We start from the raw sequence: 21,128 nt of genomic DNA, 5'->3' as shown, positions 1-21,128 counted from the left end.
TATCCGAGTTTTGTTACGGAAACTTTAAATTGTGTACAGAGCCTTTCCGACTTTGAAACAAATACGCCAACAAACTTTACACAGAATCGTGGATCTAATTTTCTTACAGCGAAATTTCGTACTACTGAAATTTTTTATTGAATTAATAATTCATTTACGAAATGAAGATTGAGTAACACGCTTTAAAACAAGAGAAGGTGTCTTCATTTTCTCGCTAAGAAATTTATATGCAGCGCTGCGAATCTATAATAATGTAATGTTAACTTGTGTTATAAAATATGAGTGGTTTATTGCTTTTATCTCAAACTTCGTTATTAATCTTACTATTATATTAGTAAGAAAACGCCGACATTTCTTTTCAAATTAATTAACATTTCCAACTACACTATAAGTTGTAACGTGTTTGTTATGTTTTATCGCGTATAATCTTAATCGTTAAGCAATATTTAGTATTATATTACTACTAGCTGACCCCGCAAACGTTGTTTTGCTACATATGTTATAAATTCCCGAAACCCCCCCCTTCCCTATAACTTAGGGGGATAGAAAATAGATGTTGTTCGATTCTGAGACCTACCCAATATGCACAAAAAATTTCATGAGAATCACTCAAGCCGTTTCGGAGGAGTTTAGCTACTAACACCGCGACACGAGAATTTTATACATTACATGTAAGCAATATGTATGTACTGGTATAAATATATACAAATATTATAAGCATACTTTGATTTATATAATTGTCAAAAGTTCCAAGTAAAAACTGTCAGATGCAACTATTTTCATATTTATAATTTTAGCATTAAATTAATTATAAACCAGTATGACATGTTAACCTTACCGTAGAAATAAGACAACAAAGAATAAGTTAGTTCTCGAAATATCAAAATAATACCATAGAAATATGATGCGATTTAATGTTCGATAAATAATAATATTATTATATTGTCCATATTTCAAACTTGAGTCTTATTAAATACTTGTTAGCATAACAATAAAAGGACTTACAATAAGAAATATTTGAAATTTATAATGATTTGAGTGTCATAGTTTTATGTTCCTCGTAGTAAGCAACAAACGCGGAATCGAGACGCAAAAATGTATTTACGATTTGCGTTGTCGCATAATTTGACCTTGCTTTTTAAACAAAAGCTTCACTGTTTATATCACATCGTATTCTGGTTAAGATGAGCTAACTTGTCACATAGTTTGGATAGATTGAATCTAAAATCAGAAAAGTCAGAATAAAAAGGACACTAGTCGCGTAGCTGCTTCTTTTGTTTCTCAGTTAGTTAATCCTGTTGTTTGAGTATATCTTTTTGTACTCTCATAAGCTAACTTGTCTATGTTTATACACAACATACACAAACACACACACATCAGCATATCGCAGTCCACTGCTGGACATAGGCTTCCACAAGTTCGCGCCAAAAATGGCGTGAACTCGTGTGTTTTTCCCTTCACACTGGGCAGGCGGGTTGGTGACTGGGCAGGTGGGTTGGTCTATAGTAACGGCAGATATAAACTAAAAAAGTGACACAATAAGTATGACTCTGTTGTATCTCTGTAAATTTCGTTTTTCAGTATGCTGCAAACAATAAAAAAAAGTTACAACATTAAATGTAAAACGTACGAAAAATATGACTTATTATGCTGACAAATTAATTCTATACTATTCGTATTCTTAAAAAACGTAGGAGTACAATATAATTTTAGAAATACTTGTCAAATAATAAACATAAAAATGTTGTCAGCATCAATAAAATGTATTTTCCAACCCTCATTATAATTTCCGTCGATTTGGGTCAAACTTTCAAATCAACTACAGAATAACACAAAATAGACCCATTTGAGCATCTCTGAATAGCTTAAATTGACAGAGCTAAGCTAATTCTTAATTATCCTTAAATAGCCAAATCCATTTAGCAATACTTTGAGCAACATATAGTGATGTACAAAAAAGCTAATTTCAAATATCGATACTTTGAAAATACCTTTTTAGTAATTGTTTTTATCTGTGTCTTTTTTAATCAAAAATATCCTTTTTATTAGCTAAATATTCACTCGTTTAATAAACATAGAACCGAAGTGACCTTTAGAAATGTGCTTTGAACCTTGAAAACTATGTTAATGTATATTTAACAGGCGAACGAGATTATATTGCTAACAAAAACAGTGATTCAGATGAATGATACAATTTGTAATTACGATACAATCTTTATATTTGTAACATTACATGATTAATAGTAGAGCTTTAATAGATTAAGCGTTTCGAAACGTGAGTTCTAATTTGTTTTATTAGTTTGTTTTTATATTATGATATAAATATTGCTGTTTTAGATTAAAAGGAAATTTCAAATCTATTGACCTTCAAGGTTATTGTGACATCGTGACGCGCTTAATGTAAGCTTGGACCTTATTTATCAGACTGAGCGTTGGAAAAATATATACTTTTATTGAACTTGTTGCTCTAGACATAAAAAAAAGAAACAAAATTTTCGTTGAACTACGTAAATATTTATAGTATTATATTCGTAGTTTTTTAATAATCAAATTATTTTTGGTATTTTTATTTGACATATAACTTCGACAGAAAATGTTTATTGAAAGAAACGGAGGTTGCATTCACTTCAGCCTATCACAGTCCACTGCTGGACCAAGGCCTCCACAAGTTCGCCCCAAAAATGGTGTGGATTCGTGTGTGATGACGATAGTCACCACGCTGGGCAAGCAGGTTGGTGACCGCAGGGCTGGCTTTGACACACGGAAGACGCTGCTGCCTGTCTTCGGCCTATGTATTTCAAAGCCAGCAGTTGGATGGTTATCCCGCCATCGGTCGGCGTTTCAAGGTCCAAGTGGTAGTGGAACTGTATTATCCCTTAGTCACCCACGGAAAGAGAGTGGATGACTATATTCTTTACTGCCGTAACCACACAGCAGGTTGATTTACAAAAATATATATTTAGACCAACCGAACGAGTAAATTATCAATTTAAACGCGTCAATATAACTTAATACACGTCAAATTTTAAATTTCTTTTTCGTATGACAAAGGACGCCTATCGTTTCTTAGAAACTTTTATAGCCGTGTACGAAGTTATGGTATTTTGAATCTGAATATACAATATCTGTCGAATAAAAGTAACGACGCATATTATAAACCTACGACGTAAGTCTAGTTTAATGTTTATTTCATCTTTGACCTTCTCAGTTAGTTAGGCGTATTTTAAATTTAAAATTAAATGTTCGAACAGCTATGATACAAACAGCCAGTTTTTTTTTTATTGTTATTTTAATGACAAAAATTATTGTAAGAGTAAAAAAAAAGTTGTCGTTACTATAACCTGTTATAAGTAAACTAAACCCGAGTGTAATTTATGGCCTTTTTTTCTTGAATAAGTTCACTTATAAATTTATTTGTGATTTATCAAATAGTAAAAAAAGTTTTAACTACTAAATAATGTACAAAAATGTAAATTTGATTAATATATTTAAATAAATATTTAAAAATAAGTTGGTAATAAAATTAGATTATAATTATATAAATTCGTACATATTTTTGGAGTAAAACTTAGCTGGTGAATGCGTAACGAGAGCGTTACAAAAAGTGTGATTGGGTGATACGAACGGAAGTTGAGAGGGAGATATAAGTTTGTGAAGATAGAAAAAGTGAGAGAGTTACGTTTTGTAAGTTTTACTTCAGTCGTGTGGTCAAAAGCACACTCATTATAATGGGCTTTCTCATAAGGTTACGATTAAATTGAAGTTAAATTTAAAATGTTAGCAGGTTGTTGGTTTAGTTAAAAGTTTTAAAACAAATTGAATACTTAAAAATATATTTAGTAGTATTTTTTATTATTATTATCGTTTATAAAATTTACAATACATAATAAAAAATATAATAAAATATATATGAATATGAATTTTATATATATCTGTATTTCTGTTATTAAATTTTTTACGAACACAGTGTTAAGTTTTCTTACTCATGTGCCATATAAACATATATAAATAAATAAAAAAATATCAAGTTACTTTACGTTTACCTTGATTACTTCTTCATATAGCGACAAGTACACAACTGGTTTGCCACTGGACAAATGTTATTACATGTCACAGAACCTACTTGGAAAACATCGGCTGTCTTTTTCCAAACCTTGGATTTCGAGTGAGACGAATGACTCGAACAGTCGATTGCAACCTTTATGACCATATAGTTTTATAGTGACAGAAATGTTATTAAAAATATGAGATAAAGTTTTTTAAAATAAGTATCGATGATTTATATTTAATGTTTGAAATAACTTTAAGACGGTAAAATAAAAACTGTTTAATAGTCAAACCGACATCGACATACCAATATGCGAATAATAATAAAAAGACATGAACATTTTGTATATAAAAATATAGAAAAACACAAAAAAAGCGATCTCATCGATAGAAAGTGTATTGAGGAGGTACAGCAGGATAAATCCAGCTCAAAATCTGCAGCAGCAAGACTGGGGAAATACCTCAACCTTACAGAAGATCATAGCTAAATAATATGGTTCTCAATTAGTTTTGTATTCCTGTGGAGAATAAGGTGACCAGAGAGGGAAAGGGTCAGGGATAGTGTCGCTAACGCGCTTGCAATGCTAAAGGTCTTGCAAGCGTCTATAAGCTACGGTATTCGCTTACCATTACGAGTAGGTGTTCCGTTCGCTTGTTTGCCAACGTAGCCGTATAAAACAAAAAGGCGAACTATTTCTTTCATAAAACATTCGGGCATAGCACACGTAACAGCAGCAATGTAAGTAACACAAAGTTTTGATACAAATAAAAAATAATAATAAAATAATTTAAATCCGTCAAGCAACTCCAGTTTTTGCGAGACTTTATACAAAATACACGATTTTCATTCAAAATGAACGCTGACCATGCACTGACCTCGTTAGCTTTTGGTATTTCTTATCACGGCCACTTAAATTATAGGTTCATTGAACATTTAAAAGTATTTATTCTTGGGTAAAAATCTAAAATTATAAGTTAAATAAACATTCAAAGTGGATACATATATATTATATGCATTATATTTTAAAATTTATTTAAGAAATAACAAAAAAGCACTACAAATACTTTTTAAATCGTATTATTACACAATTTTATAGGTCATATCGATTTCATAAATACATAATGTATAAAATTTAAGAATTATATTTTTTAACTTTATCGATAGTTTTGCAAGTTTTTAAGTCGCTGTCACTAACTTTAGTTTTGGGTCACGCTGAACAAACAAGGTCATTGAAAATTTGTTTGCTGAACAATCTAATGTTATTTCGCCGACTGGATCTGAAAGCTTGTTTTAAAACTTTAATGAAAGATACATTTTGGAATTTCAAACGATTCACGTAGAAGGTGTTCTTGGTAAAAAAATAAGAAATTGAACTATGTATTTATTTTAGTATTTAGATAAGAATTTTGACGTCGCTTTATTTATAAGTAATATAAAAATTCTATTCATAAAAAGGTATAATTAATTTTTTTGATTGCGTTTTAAATTTTTGTTTTTAATATTCTAATTATATATTTATATTTTTTCAAAAACAACGTAACGCCGAAAATGGCGTGAACTCGTGTGTTTTGCCCATAGTCGCCACGCTGGGCAGGCGGGTTGGTGACCGCAGGGCTGGTTTTGTCGTACCGAAGACGCTGCTGCCCGTCTTCGGCATGTGTATTTCAAGACCACCAGTTGGATGGTTATCCCGCCATCGGTCGGCTTTTTAAGTTCCAAGATAGTAGTGGAACTATGTTATCCCTTAGTCGCCTCTTACGACACCAACGGGGAGAGAGGGGGTGGCTATATTCTTTGACGCCGTAACCACACAGCATTATTAGCACAGTTATTTAGCTGTGATCTACTGTAAGTTCGAAGTACTTCCTTAGTCGGACTGCTCCAGATTTTAAGGGATGGTATCTCCTACTGTGCCCTACTTCAGTTAAATTATTTCCTTTATATTGCATGACAACCCTCATCAAATACTGTCAAATTTAGGTTAACGAGAAACCAAGGATCATCTTCGAAATACGTAAAATAAATCTACTTATGGTTCAAATTACATTGTCATTTTTTATAATTAAAAAAAATAAGTTCCTAAAAGTTTAATTTTATTAAGTTATAATGCATGTATAATAAAGCAAAGTAAAGCTTGTCAACTAATGACGGTCACAGCACTGGCTGTTGCGCTGGTGTTCGCGTATTCGATCCCCGAACACCTCAGACATTTGTATTAGCCATATAGATGTTTGTCGTGGTCTGGGTGTTTGTACTTGTGTATTGTGTATCTCGATTCCCGACCCATTAAAAAATCCTACTGGAATTTTTGAGTGTGAATGATTTATTTAGTCAATGAGAACACATAGAAATTTTCACCCGATCGCGGTTTTCAAAGGTAATATTCAACAAAATTGTAATCCTTTTCAAAAAATTGTATACTATTTCTTGATTACACATTATTTTCTAAAATGTATATAAAATTATATACTTAGCGATGAATGAAGTACCTCCAATAAATAATTATTTACTTTACATTCAATTTTATTTATAAAGCTTTTCGCATGACTTGTCAACTAATTTTATTTGGAAAGTTTATTATGAAATCTATTCATCACACACGTACTGTACGCCGAGGTTCGCAAGTCATCGCAAAGATTGACGTTGTAAATATAATAACTTTTAGCGCTTTTATATGTAGCAAGGTATAATGATATTCCAGCTATTACCGATACGAAAAGCAAATATCAATTTATGCTTTTTGAAGTTATACTTCTTTTGACCATTACTAAAAACCGACATCCTAAACCCCGAAGTAAGCAACGTGAAGTTAGCTAGCCAATGAAGTATAACTTCTTACGTGCATACATAAGTACACACACATTATGTTAAAAATAAAAACTATTTATTATTATTATTTTATCAAAGCGGTAAAAGCCACGTGATCGCCGATACCATACAGAGTAATTGTTATTCTATGGAAAATTTACTGTTAAAGCTTCATAATGAATAGATTATAATCAATGATAAATAAATAAATAAAATTCTTATGTCATAGATAAAAGGCGGCTGATATAACTAGATATTATTTTACGATAAATAAATATAAATAATACTTATATATAAAAAAAAATGTATAAATAACACCCATAAAGAGGAATCGGACCCGCAGCTCCAAAAGCAAAAAGAAGGGTCGCTACAAACTGCGCTAACGGTTTAGTCAGTTCCCTTCAAAAACAAGTATATTAATATTAAAACAGTGATTCGTACCTGTTGCTATTAAATTATTTGATGTATCATTCCCTGACGTGTAATGAAGATAAATTGGTAAATCTGAACTACAATATTACTTTTGATGATGTATTCTGAATTTATATCGCGTGATGCGATACTGTGATTTATGACCGATGTGAGGCGTATTTTCTGACACGGTGAATGTAATTTTTTTAACGGACAAAAAGGAGAAGGTTCTCAATTCGACTGTATTTTTTATCTGTACGTCAAAACTTTTTACTGATCTAATACAAATTTGATGATTCTTTTGTTAATTGAAAGAATGTGCTTGTCATGTGGTCCCGATTAGATCTGATAATATCTTTTATTAGTTATCGCTCATAATAATGCGTATTTAATTTGACTGTTTTACTGGCCTTCTTTGTATTACCTTTCGATGTAAATCGCGTCGATTTTTTTGAAAGTGAAACTTTTTTAGGTGCATTATGGGTAAAATTTTTACGGATCAAACGCGTTACGGCGTCACGAATTTTAAACGTCCATAGCGCGTCGAATACAGCGGTTCTCGCCCGATCACCGAAGTTAAGCAACGTCAGGTGCGGTCAGTCTTTGGATGGGTGACCGTCTGGGAACACCGCGTGACGTTGGTGGAGTTTTTGTTTTTTTTTTCGATTTTTTTTTAAATTAGTTTGCCAAAGAAGTTTCACTTCTGACATGTGTACTTTGTACGCACTCATTTTTTTATTCTTTTTCGGATACAATGACTAAAAGAAAAATCATTTATATAGACTAACTTCTGTAGTACACTAAAATTTGTTTGCCCTAAGTTACAGTATATATTAAACAATGTTTGTGTAAATTATAGGTAGAACAGTCATCCTAAACTAAAATATAACTTTCACTGACTGAAATTAATTTGGTTCCTAAATTTTTCTTTTATAAGAAATTTGTTGAAATTTTATATGGTACATGCAACCGTTTTAAAACATTCGGAATCCTTAACATAGGAAATTTCGTCATCAGTCGTTTATCAAAATTGGTCAAAAAGTTTAAAATTTGACACCAAAAGTCAAGGTAAGATAAATGTTAAATTAATATATATGGTATTACAATAACAAGCAGCATACAATTTCTTGCAAGTTAGCTGATGATACTATTTAAACAGTATTATAATGATACGAGTATTAAATAAGTCGTTAAGACCTCAACGGAGTCTACACTCCGAGCTGTGAATCTGTCACGTGGAAATGACACGACAGACTTATAAAGTAAAATTTCAAAAGTTCTAACAAAAGCCTACTTAAATAAAGTTTATTTTAGGTTTGAATTATCTCAGAAAACGTTATAAAATAGAATACAAGAACAATAACATTTTCTTAAGCTGGTTAGTGTATACAATAAATAATTGTGTTTGCTCGCAAACGAAAAAAAAACCGACTTCAATTACATCGACGAGTAATACAACGTAGATCGACGAAAAAATAGTCAAGTAACAACGCATTATCAAAGATTACTCAAAAAGTAGTTATCAGATCTCGATGAAATTTAAATGTGACCACACGATAAACATCGGCTTTCGATTAAATTAAAAATCATTAAAATCGGTACACCTAATAAAAAGTTATTGCGGATTTTCAAGAATTTCCCTCGATTTCTCTGGGATCCCATCATCAGATCCTGGTTTCCTTATCATGGTACTAAACTAGGGATATCTTCTTTCCAACAAAAAAAGAATTATCAAAATCCGTACACCTAGTAAAAAGTTATTGCGGATTTTCAAGAGTTTCCCTCGATTTCTCTAGGATCCCATCATCAGATCCTGGTTTCCTTATCATGGTACTAAACTTGGGATATCTCCTTTCCAACGAAAAAAGAATTATCAAAATCGGTACATCCAGTAGAAAGTTATGCGGTATAATACAACGTAGGTCGACGAAAAAAGCGTCAAGTAAAAACGCATTATTAGATATAGCTCGAAAAGTAGTTGTTAGATCTCAAATAAATTTAAATGGGACCAATTGGCACACACCACCTTTCGATTAAAAGAAAATTTGTCGAAATCGCTCCACCCAGTCAAAAGTTCTGATGTAACATACATAAAAAAAAAAATAAAAAAAAATAAAATAAAAAATACAGTCGAATTGAGAACCTCCTCCTTTTTTGGAAGTCGGTTAAAAAAACCGTTCTATTTACGATTCGTTCAATTTCGAAAATGGATCGTAATCAAAACTAATTGTTCGTAAGTTATAGAAACGGGTCTATAAATATTATACTAAGTTAACAAATACTTTATAGTATTGAGATAAATTAACATATGTCCAGCGGTTCGTAAAGGTCTAACCGACAGTAGTGACCTTATCTAATACTCGGACACAGAACAATGAAACTACAGAGAAATATAATTTCAGAATTTACAATTATATTTGATTCTTGACTATGCCTACTAATTTTTGTTATAAAATAAATAAATAACAATTAATATATAACTTCTTCATAATAAAATATTACCTGTACAAATTTTTTAATATTAAAACAGGGCTATTAAAACGTGTTTTCTTAATAATAATATTCATTCTTTTAGAAAATATGCAAAGCTAAAAAAAATTGTTAGCTAGTAAAAATTCTCCTAAAATCATAAAGAAAATAAACATAGCATAAACTTAACTTATAAAAACAGAAATAATATTAAATATTTACATAATAATAAAAAACGAATGTACTTTTGACCATACGACTGAAGTAAAACTTATGAAACATAACTCGCTCTTTTTCTATCTTCACTAACTTATATCTCCCTCTTAACGTCCGTTTCCATCGCTCGATTACACTTTTTGTAACACTCTCGTCGCGCATTTACCAGCTTACCTCCCAAGTTAAGCGTGCGAAAAGAAGAATAGGAACATGAGGAGGATGTATTACGACGTCTAAATGCTTTACTCACGTCAACGTCTCTGTAATTTTAGATTCAAATCAACATGTTAAACAGACAAGTTTCCGTATCATAAAAACCATAAATTAAATAAATTTTAAAATGAGAGACTATTAGTAATTGTGTACCTTAAAATAATTAAACATTTTAACATTTATGCAAATTAATAACTTCATAAAAATTACACTACATTATAATCTATACAAAGAATTATATACTATTAAATGGAAATCACGCGTGTAAATAAATCAGCAATTTGTCTGTTTCTATTGCCGATTTCAAATAATAATTTAATTATTTAAAGATAATAACTTCGAAGATTAGAAGAACGAACTAGAAGAAGTATCAATCATTTGTTATAACAAAAAAAAAAAAAAATCCATATTAATGTTCTATGAATATAAGTTATTAAGCTTTGACTGACACTGTGACTTTTTATTTTACGGGAATTACCGCGATACTAATTTAAATCCCGATATTAACGCGACCATGATGCCTGCAACGTCGCCTTAGAATCAAAATTTTTCTATGAAGATAGAGAGATTAGTAATAAAAAATGTATGAAATATATTATGAATTACTGGTCGATATTAAAATAACAATACACGAGACAAACAATCGATCAAGCGTAACAGGAAATATAATTGAATGACAGCTGACAAACAAAATGGCGTGATAACAAAATATAAATGTTCAAGATTTTTTCTTCTTTCTGCTAACTATTGACTTTATTTAACGAGACAGTATTGAGCTATAAAGTGTATTTGTAAGAGACCTTTAAATTCAAAATTTATTTAAGCTTTTCAACAGAAACATAACTTTTAGTTTCGTGATCCAATAGTACTGGCTTCTCATTTCATAAGCTTATTTTAAAAAGTATCTATTATTTTTAGTACTTTTAAGATCTACGCTTATACGCTTCAGGTACTGACTGATACCAATATCCCACTGCTGGGCATAGGCCACTTTCCCCATGTAGGAGAAGGATGAGAGCCTAATCCACCACGATGTCTTTAAAAATATTATATTAAAATCAAATAAATATTATCATTTACAACGACTTTGTCAACTCGTGAATTTATTATTACACATAAATTTACTATTATTTTCTTTAATAAAAAACACATTTAATTATTTTATATAACATCTGGAGAATGGGAAAGAAGTACGTCTATAAATACATCTATTTAATTTAATTTAAAAAGTATTGTGTATATAGATAGAGAATTTTAAATCACAGCTAAATAATACTGTTTTCAAGCAGTGTTGTGTTTCTCTTGGTAAGTAAAGTGACCAGTGCTTCTGGGGGGGAATTGGAGATAGGTTCAGCAACGCGCTTGTGATGCCTCTGGTGTTGCAGATGTCCATAAGCTACGGTAATCACTTACCATCAGTTGAGCCGTACGCTTGTTTGCCGACCTAGTTATATACACAAAAAAAAATTGACAGCTAAGAATTCTCTGAATTCGCGCTAATCTACAGCTCGAGTCCACTCCTTTTCCTTTCATTTGGCCTTGCGCATGCGTGATATAATAACGTTAACGGCGCACTGCGCATAGGCACATTTAAAATGATTTAAAGGAATTTCCATTTAAACATTTTTTATATTTTTTATGTAAATATGTTTTAATAATATAAATAGAATAGCCCGTTGACGCAGTTTGTAGTGCCCTACTTTCTGTGCCAGTTGCGGATACGATTTCGGTCCGAGTCTGGGTATAATATTTGTATTTATATATTTATATATGTATTATTTCTATGTATATTTATAAAAAAATATAGTTATAACATTCGGCTGTTACCTGTAACACAAGCATTAAGTTGATTACCATAGAAACAGACGAACCTGTGTATTTATGTAAAAAAAAGAAAAAAAGAAAACATGGCCGTTACCACATGCACAAAATCGCATTTGTGCATGTGGTAAAGGCCATTTAGTTTGAAATAATTTTTATGATGAGATTCGTGCTAACGGTTAGTTAAGTTTTTTTTTGTGGCTTCTTGGTTGATTTTCGTAACTTTTTTTAGCAAAGGTAAACTTTTGTTTGCCAAGAGTGAAGACCCAGAGCATTTTCACATAAAATTAGTCACTACAAATACTATTATAATGAGTGAAATTCGCGTAAACATTAGAAAACAATATGTAAATACTATCGCCAGTATAAATTATAATAATGAGTATAATCTGTGGCATACCCACACTTATATGAACTTTTTACCTTAAAATAATATAAGACCTCATTTCGTTTTTATATCTTGAAAAAAAAAAAAATTTTTTTATAGTTCTCAATAATTTATATTTTACATTGACTTGTGTTGTATTTTTATACGTTTCATCATTTTATTATAAATTTAAAAGTTAATAAAAATATTTTAAAGTTATTTCATTATATTTCCACTTAATTACTACGTTAACTTATATTAAAAGTGTCAATCATCGAAGTATCCTAGCTCAGAGTATAGGACCACATTAATTATGCAACCACAGGCATATTCCTAGAGAGTACTCTGTTACATAATAATTAGAGATGATTACGTCCAATACTTTTGTCTTAGAGTCGCCAATTAATACCTCAAGGTTACCCACATATTTTTATAGAGGTTTCTTGATTAACAAAGGCATTAGTTATCGTGCAAAAAAAATTTTTTACTCGATTCAGTATCGCTTACGATTAAACAAACGAAGTAACATTTTAAATCAATTCTTTAATTTTTTAATCGATGAATATTAAATTTACAAGTTAACTATTGTATAATAAGACTCTTTTTGAAATAGCAGTAATTAAGAAAAAAACTTTATTTAATAATTTATAAAATTATATTATTCAATTCATCGTATTGATTCAACAAACGTATTGTACGTCAATGATACTGAACTTAAAAATAATTTATAAATAATATAATGGGATAATCTATATATATTAAATCGATGACTCATTCACTTCTCACGAAATCTCAAAAACCGCATGCCGCAAAATGATATTTAACAAGGAAGTAGTTAGTGGACGTCTGCTAAGAACGGATTTTTCAATAGGGCCAGATTAAAAGAGGTCGAAGGGTTCTCACAATTTTAGTGTTTCATTTTTTGAGCTACAAGCTTGAAAAAAATTTTTATTGTCAGACTAGCTGTGCCCGCGACTTAGTCCGCGTGGAATTTAACAAAACAGTTATTGTTCAGTTCGCATTCATAAAACAAAAAAAAAACTAAAATAAAAGTAACCCAAGTTACTCCTTATTACGTCAGCTCTCTGTTAGTGTAAGTCCCGTCAAAATTGGTCCAACCGTTTTAGAGATTAGCCAAAGCAAACAGACAGACAGACCGATATATTCCGTGTTTACATATATATGAATTTAGTAAAAAGCGGTTATTTAAATATTACAAACAGACACTCAAATTTTACTAATTTGTATAGATGCATTAGGTGATATTAAATAATTGATTTCTATGAAAGTTTGTATCTTGTTAGCGTTTGTGAAAAATAAAAATTAAAAAATACTAGACAATATCTATAACACTTCTGACCTCTAAACAATTATAGAACAAATCCTCGTTCCTAATAAAATAAACAAACACACGCTGACATTGACCCTAAAGCGTATTTATTATTATTATTTTTTTTATTTTAACTGATTTATTTTTTTGGCTTTGATTTGGAAACTTTTTGGAAACAAAAATATTTGCTCAATACTAAAATAAGTTTGAAGATGCAAAATAAAACATACATATATAACATAAATAAACAAATCAACTGTAAAATCACTTCTAAAACATGATATTAATAGTATTCAGCGAACTACAAAGAGACGCACTTAAAGTCAGTCAAAAGAAAGTTTCTTTTAAAAGAATTTATTACAAACGAGTTCTTTTAAAAGATATCAAATCAGTACGTTAGTGTCGCGAGTAGTGTTTCATTAAGGCTCACTGTGAAAAGATTCCTGGGTATTTTAATCTTAGGAAAGATTATGAACCTTTGCGTTTTTAATTACTTTTTTTTGTGGCCGCGAACCCATTGTTGTGATTTTAAATTAAAAATGCCTCGGGACTTGTCCTTATTCCAGTATAGATACTGGAGCAGGTCGAGCAATAAAGTTTTAGCCACATTCGGTTATCGTTTTATTTAGTTTACCGCGAAGCTAATGATGAAAATATAGTAATTAATGAAGATATTCGATCTGTTTTTCTATCATAGTAAAGAATATCGACGAGCTCCACTGCCTGTGCCTTTTGTTCAAACATTGTGCTTTATATTTATCCTACACGCGACTAATTAGAAAGAGAGAAGATTGACAGTTCTGAGTGCTTAATAAAGTTAAGTGATTTTAATCTGTTGTTGAGTGGGTTTAAAATCAGAGAAAAAATCTTAACTCGTAAAAAGTAATTATTTCATAGAACAACTCTTATCTATTTTTACTGCATGCACACTGTGTATATACCGAAATAACATTATTTTTTACAACTTTTATCTCTGAAACGGCTAAACCGATTTTGATGAGACTTTCACTGGCAGATAGCTGATGTAATAAGGAGTAACTTAGGCTATTTTTATTATTTTTTTATTTTTCACTTTATAGTTGCAAATTAAACTATGATGTTTTTGTTAAATTCCACGCAAACGAAGTCGCGGGCACAACTAGCAAGCAATAATTGTTATGATTAACAGCTAAGATTAAATTGGTTTATGCAGATTAAAATTTGCATTTTATCGTTAAGTGCTTTGAAACAGGCTTAATTCCTAATCATCATGAGTTCATCGTAAAACTTAACGGTGTAACTACCGCTAACCCTAAAATAACCTTTTCATTTTTAGTATCCTAGCGTTTAAAGTAATGAAGCTGTTAGATAAACCTGTGTTTAATTACACAATACAATTATAAATGTATAATTGATAACACGTTTTCCGTTAACTTTATAAATACAATTTTTTTTCCAATGAAACTGATATCATGTAAAAAAAGAAATATTAAGTTTTTTTTATTAGGAAACAAAAAAATATAAAATATAACCTGAAAGTAACATTTCATTTCTCCTTACAGGAGACGACACAAATATATAGAAAAATTAAACAATAATTAACAAAAGGCTTTAACCTAAAAGGTTTTATAAGATATACAAATTATTTTTGATAATACCTCATTACTGGCCACCCATTATACAAAAAAAAAAATTAAAAAAATATATTTTGCTGTCAGTACCTTGGAATTGAGATATAGCTCGCATTTAACGAAACCTTAAGAGATTAAATGTTATCCAGATGTTTCTACTGCTATTACTCTAATACCTATCATAAAACCTTCATCCTTAATGGATTGTTATAATTAAGATTGCTATTAATACCGATACTAATATCATAAAAAATAACCATTTGATTTTTTATCAATGAAAATCCACTGAAAAAAGTAGGACTAATTTTTAAAATTCTTTCACAAGAAAGTCACGTGATTAAAGAGACAAGGATGCAATCAGAAAGTTATTATTTATATAAATATTATTATATATTAAATATAAATAATAATATATTTATATATTATTTTAATTACTTGTTTTATTTGTCATATGTTGAGAAAGTCAGAATAAATAAGTAAATAATAAATTCAGATTCAATGTCGAAGAGAAAATTTCGCAGATTGTAATCTAGATTTCTTCACAATATTATGTGTCATTGCCGAAATTATCCGTACCTTCTGCTTTAACTTAAATCTATAAAACAATATATTTACGCATAATATTTTAATATGAAAACAATGATTCATTTTAACGACTTCAAAAACAGGAGGATGTTTTCAATTCTACTGTATTTTGTTAGTGAATTTTGACTATCTACGTTGTAATAGATACTTGTTGATGTCAATTAAAGTCCTTTTTTTTCGAGCTTACTCCTTAATAATCGATTATCCCCTCGATAAGGAAAATGTTTAGAATTCCTAATGTGTGGGTAACACAAAAATAAAATCGTACATATTACATTTAATCAACTTAACATTCATAAAAATATTTTCCATTTAGTCATATTTTCATTAAATTAAAATTCATCAATTATTATTAAAAATAAAAATCAATTATGTATATATTATTACTAAATATAAAAAATCGCCTTACTATATTTTTAAAACTACTTACATTTTTACATACGCCTACCGAAGACCAAACTGTACTTAATGAAACTCCATCGAGAATTCAATGAACACTTAAAACGATTACAAAAAACTTTCAACTAAACCCATTTACCTAAAAAATAAAAGTAGAAAAATAAACTTTTACTCCGAACGCGCGTTAAAAATTCTGTAACCGAATTTTGTGTAACAGTCCTCTAACAAACTAACTTGTTCTATACGTAGTAACGAAACTATTCCTGAAATTCGTACTCGACACATTTGCTTTAAGGATAAAAATCTGTTACCTGCTTAAATTTAGTTAAAGTTTAGTTCACGTGGAATTTCTCACGTGCGTAAAATATTACTGCTAGTTTTTTTTAAACATAATTATACAGATGGAGAAATCATTTTGTTTTTGTTTTCAAGTAATTCATTGACTATTATAATTGAAAAATTAAAACAACGTAACCATTATTTTACCTACAGTTGTTTGACTCTTTGTGCAAAATAGAAAAATCTATCATGTTGTCAAGTATATAATAAATTAGATACTGTATTTTCGGTTGGCGAAATGTCGCCCTACTGAGATTCATTGAGTACAAGTCGTTTACACAACCTTTAAACTTGTATTAAGCTCCATTCCTTCTCTTACATTGAGAAAGAAGCCTATGTCAATGGGCTAGTATGGTTAGTTCGGCAAACAAACGTACGGCTCACCTGATGGTAAGCGATTACCGTAACTTATAACCCCATCACATTCTCCCCACGAGCTCTTACCACCGTACTCGTTAGCTGTGATCTTCTTTAAGGTCAAGGTCCCCAGTCGGGCTGCTCCAGATTTTGAGCAGGATATTCCCCGATGTGCCCTACTTCAGTTTATTAAAAACAAAATCACTGATCGATCGTGAAAACGTGACGTAATATCCGTTTATAATATTAGATATTGTGTATCGAGATACCTTTTCTCGAGTATCCCTTGATAACCTTTTTAAGTAACCGGATAAAAATTTATCCGTTATCCGTATTGTAATTACGTTTACCCGAAACATTATCCGTCAACATGAGACTTTTAATAACAACAAATAACTTCTTTGAATTTATTTTATAAATTAAGTTAGATTGAACACGCACTTTTGTTTACTGATACTCTACCAGGATACATAACTTTAACGTTTTATTGATAAGATCTTTCTATTAATTTCTCCTTAACTATACTAACTTTACCGGTGCCTAATTATTTTTCAAATTTTTTGTAAAATTAAAGACAGGCAACAATAGAACAAGACATTTCAAGATTTTTGATCAACAATAGCATCTGATCTTAGAAGTGGATTTCAACCCAGTGTTTGTATAAAAAAAGAAAAAGTATTTAGCATATTGGTTTCTAATTTTCACGCGAAATTCATTCATTATAATGAAAAAAACAATTTCGAATTTTAGCGCGATTTATTAACTTTTTTAAATCCCCGACGTTTCGGATACTTTACAGCAACCACGGTCAGGGGCGATAAAGTTCGAAAAAGTTGTTTGATTATTCTAATTATTATACATGTCTTAAAACACAATGAAATAAACACGTATAGTCACAAACAACCAACCAGGTGTACATATAGAATACTATAATTTACAAGTCCACTTTCCATATCCCAATGAATTAAAAAAAAAAACGTCTCTTGAACCCTCGTCAAGCACGATCTCTGAAATTAAAAATTCGCTCTTAATCCAGTTAATTGGGTTATCTTCTACAACTTCATACTTGTGACTAACAGGCGACGATGTAAAATTATACCTGGATACTTGCCTAGAATGGGCTATATTATGTAACATGTGTATATTTTCGTAAGAATAGTATTAACAGACAGACAGATATACTCACTACAGGCTTTTGAAAATACTTATTTTAATTGCGGAAATAGTTATATTAATTAATTACGGAAAAATACATAATTATTTCAGAGTTCATAATTAATACTGATAGATTGGAAAATAATTTTAATTTATTTATATTTAAATTAAATAAATGAATTCGTCAGTCAGTCAGTCAGTCAGCTCAGCCTATTGCAGTCCACTGCTGGACAACCTCCCCAAGTTCGCGCCACACATTCCGGTTTTCCGCAATCCTCATCCAGCCTACACCGGCAATCTCACTTAGATCGTATTTGAAATATTTAATCGCATCGTAATTGAATTATTTAATCGCAATGAATTCGTAGTCCCATTTTATTAAATAAAAATACAAAATAAAATAACAAACAATATTCTAGCACTGCAAGTAATACCATCTGTTCAATTTCATCTGAAACGTACACAGTGTACAGTGTGCGATTGTACACAACGAAAATTATTATTATGTAAAGAAGTAGAGAGAGAAATACAAAATTACTAGCTGGTTCCGCAAACGTTGTTTTGTCATATATTTTATCCCCATCAACCCCCCCCCCCCTATAACTTAGGGTAATGAAAAATAGATGTTGTTCGATTCTCAGACATATCCAATATCCACACAAAATTTCAACAACTTCGAGAAGGAGGCCGATAGGAGAATTCGGTTGGGCTGGGCGGCGTTTGGCAGACTCCGTCGAGTCTTCACTTCGAAGATTCTGCAATGCTTCAAGACAAAAGTTTTCGAGCAATGCGTCCTGCCTGTGTTAACATACGGAGCCGACACGTGGACACTGACGAAGGGACTGGTCCACAAGTTTAAAGTCGCTCAACGTGCAATGGAACGGGCTATGCTTGGGGTCTCTCTTAAAGATAGGATTAGAAATGAGACTATCCGCGAGAGAACGAAAGTAACCGACATAGCCCACAGAATTAGCAAGTTGAAGTGGCAGTGGGCTGGTCATCTGTGTCGCAGGACCGATGGCCGTTAGAGTAGACGGGTCCTAGAGTGGAGACGGCGTCTTGCCAAACACAGTGTGGGACGTCCTCCAGCCCGTTGGACCGACGATCTACGTAAGATTGCCGGTGTAGGCTGGATAAGGATTGCGGAAGACCGGGATGTCTGTGCGCGAACTTGGGGAGGCCTATGTCCAGCAGTGGACTGCGATAGGCTGAAGTGTGCACACAAAATTTCATGAGAATCAGTCAAGCCGTTTCGGAGGAGTTTAACTACAAACACCGCGACACGAGAATTTAATATATTAGATGATTCTCAAGAAAAGGAAATTTCTCTTTTGAAATTCGAACAATTTTACTTACAAATGTATAAAAATGTACACAATTTTTTGTATTCAGTTAGTTCAAGATATAAGAAGTTTTATTGTAATACAAACACAATTTTTAGCCAGTAAAATTAATATAACACACCCAGGTGGTCCTTTAATATCCCGATACAGTCTTGCATTATTCATAGCCTGTAGCTGAGACCCGAACAGCCTGATTTACAGCGGACTCGTTTATGGAAATAATGTATATTTATGTACAAGAATTTTATATAAAAATATACTGAAAAGGTTCACATTTCTATGGTGAAATTGAATTCCTTTTGTTTAAAAGAAACCATTTAAACTCTCTTTTTACTTTTCCGGTGCAGTCGAAAAATTTGTGTAAATTAATAGATCGATTGTCTCCGCCTGTGACATCCTCAGTTCAGTTTCAGGCCTTTTTTTTTTGTTGACCCAGAGGAAATCCCTAACGGATGCCTCCATCCCGGGGGAGCTGGAGGGTATGTCCGAGTTCAGTTTCAGGCCTGGATGAACAAGTAACATAATTTAAAAAATATATATTTTTAATTTATTTACGTAATCAATAAATGGTTATAAATGCAATTTAAGCCAATAAAACAAAATTCAATCAAACTTACGTAAAAAAACGTTAATTAAAAATTATTTAGCTCCTACAGTAATACACGAAACGTAACTCTCTCTTTTTTCTATCTTCACTTGTCTTTCACTTATATCTCCCTCTCAACTTCCGTTCGCCTCATCCGATTACAATTTTCGTAGCGCTCTCGTCACGCGTTTACCAGCTTACTCTCCAAGTCAAGCGCGCGTAAAAAAATACTCCAAAAATTCTCTATACATGGTTATACATATATCTAACAAATTATTTTTTTAATTGTTGCAGTGGCCACCCAGATTGTTACGGTGGGCGTTCACCGTGTTGCTGATAGTTGCTGTCATTGCTCCCACTTCAGACTCTACCAGTAAGTATTCATGGTTAGCTTCTCATCATAATACATTAATTCTATTAAATTCAATGATATTTTAAAGGCTACGAATGCATTTTGAAGTGGACAAGTTATATTGATTTCTATTTTATCTATTATTATTTAAACATAAATTCTTTTTACACTTTACGTTTTAAAGAAATGAAAAATTGAAATTAAAATTTGTTTTTATTTAAATAAGTATATAATTAATTAATTTTAATAATTTTTTATTGATACCCCAAAAATCTTGTTTATATTGTTTTACAAGATTCACATTAGTCTTACAAATCTAGGTTTTTATTTGATATAGATTAGATGTGTAGATTTATATAAAGGCAGAGACAGAGAAGAGACAGAGAAATAATATATTGTTTGCAATACTGAATAAATAGTTAACTGAAATGGAAATTTGAAAATGTTTTCAGCAGCAACTTGAGGTTACTGTTTTCCGTTCCGAGCGATAAATTTTCTTTATTTTAAATTCAAAACCTTATGGGTTGAATTGTTCAAAGAATGAATAGAATATTATTATATTCTTTACTACGTTGAGATAACGTTCATTTTCCTTTGAACTGCGCACTAGCTCTGGTGGCACCTCTGCGTGCCGCGACGCTGCAACGTTTGTTCCTCATGACGGTTATTTGTCGAATAAAATATCAAATTTAATTTAATGATCAGTTAATTTAAAAATT

General features: G+C 31.1%; 1 long non-coding RNA gene across 1 annotated transcript in view; it reads right to left on the bottom strand.

Annotated features, from left to right (window-relative positions):
* Positions 1–4,126, bottom strand: part of LOC123657355 — a 58,159-nt gene extending 54,033 nt beyond the window's left edge. Inside the window, exon 1 of the long non-coding RNA XR_006743694.1 lies at positions 4,044–4,126. This is a non-coding gene — a long non-coding RNA (uncharacterized LOC123657355). The remainder of the gene's footprint in view (positions 1–4,043) is intronic.
* Between the last annotated feature and the right edge of the window lie 17,002 nt (positions 4,127–21,128).

Source organism: Melitaea cinxia, chromosome 10 (genome assembly GCF_905220565.1).
Source record: "Melitaea cinxia chromosome 10, ilMelCinx1.1, whole genome shotgun sequence".
NCBI lineage: Eukaryota > Metazoa > Arthropoda > Insecta > Lepidoptera > Nymphalidae > Melitaea > Melitaea cinxia.
The sequence above is the reverse complement of the archived record's forward strand: the minus strand, read 5'-3'. Positions and strand labels throughout refer to the sequence as shown.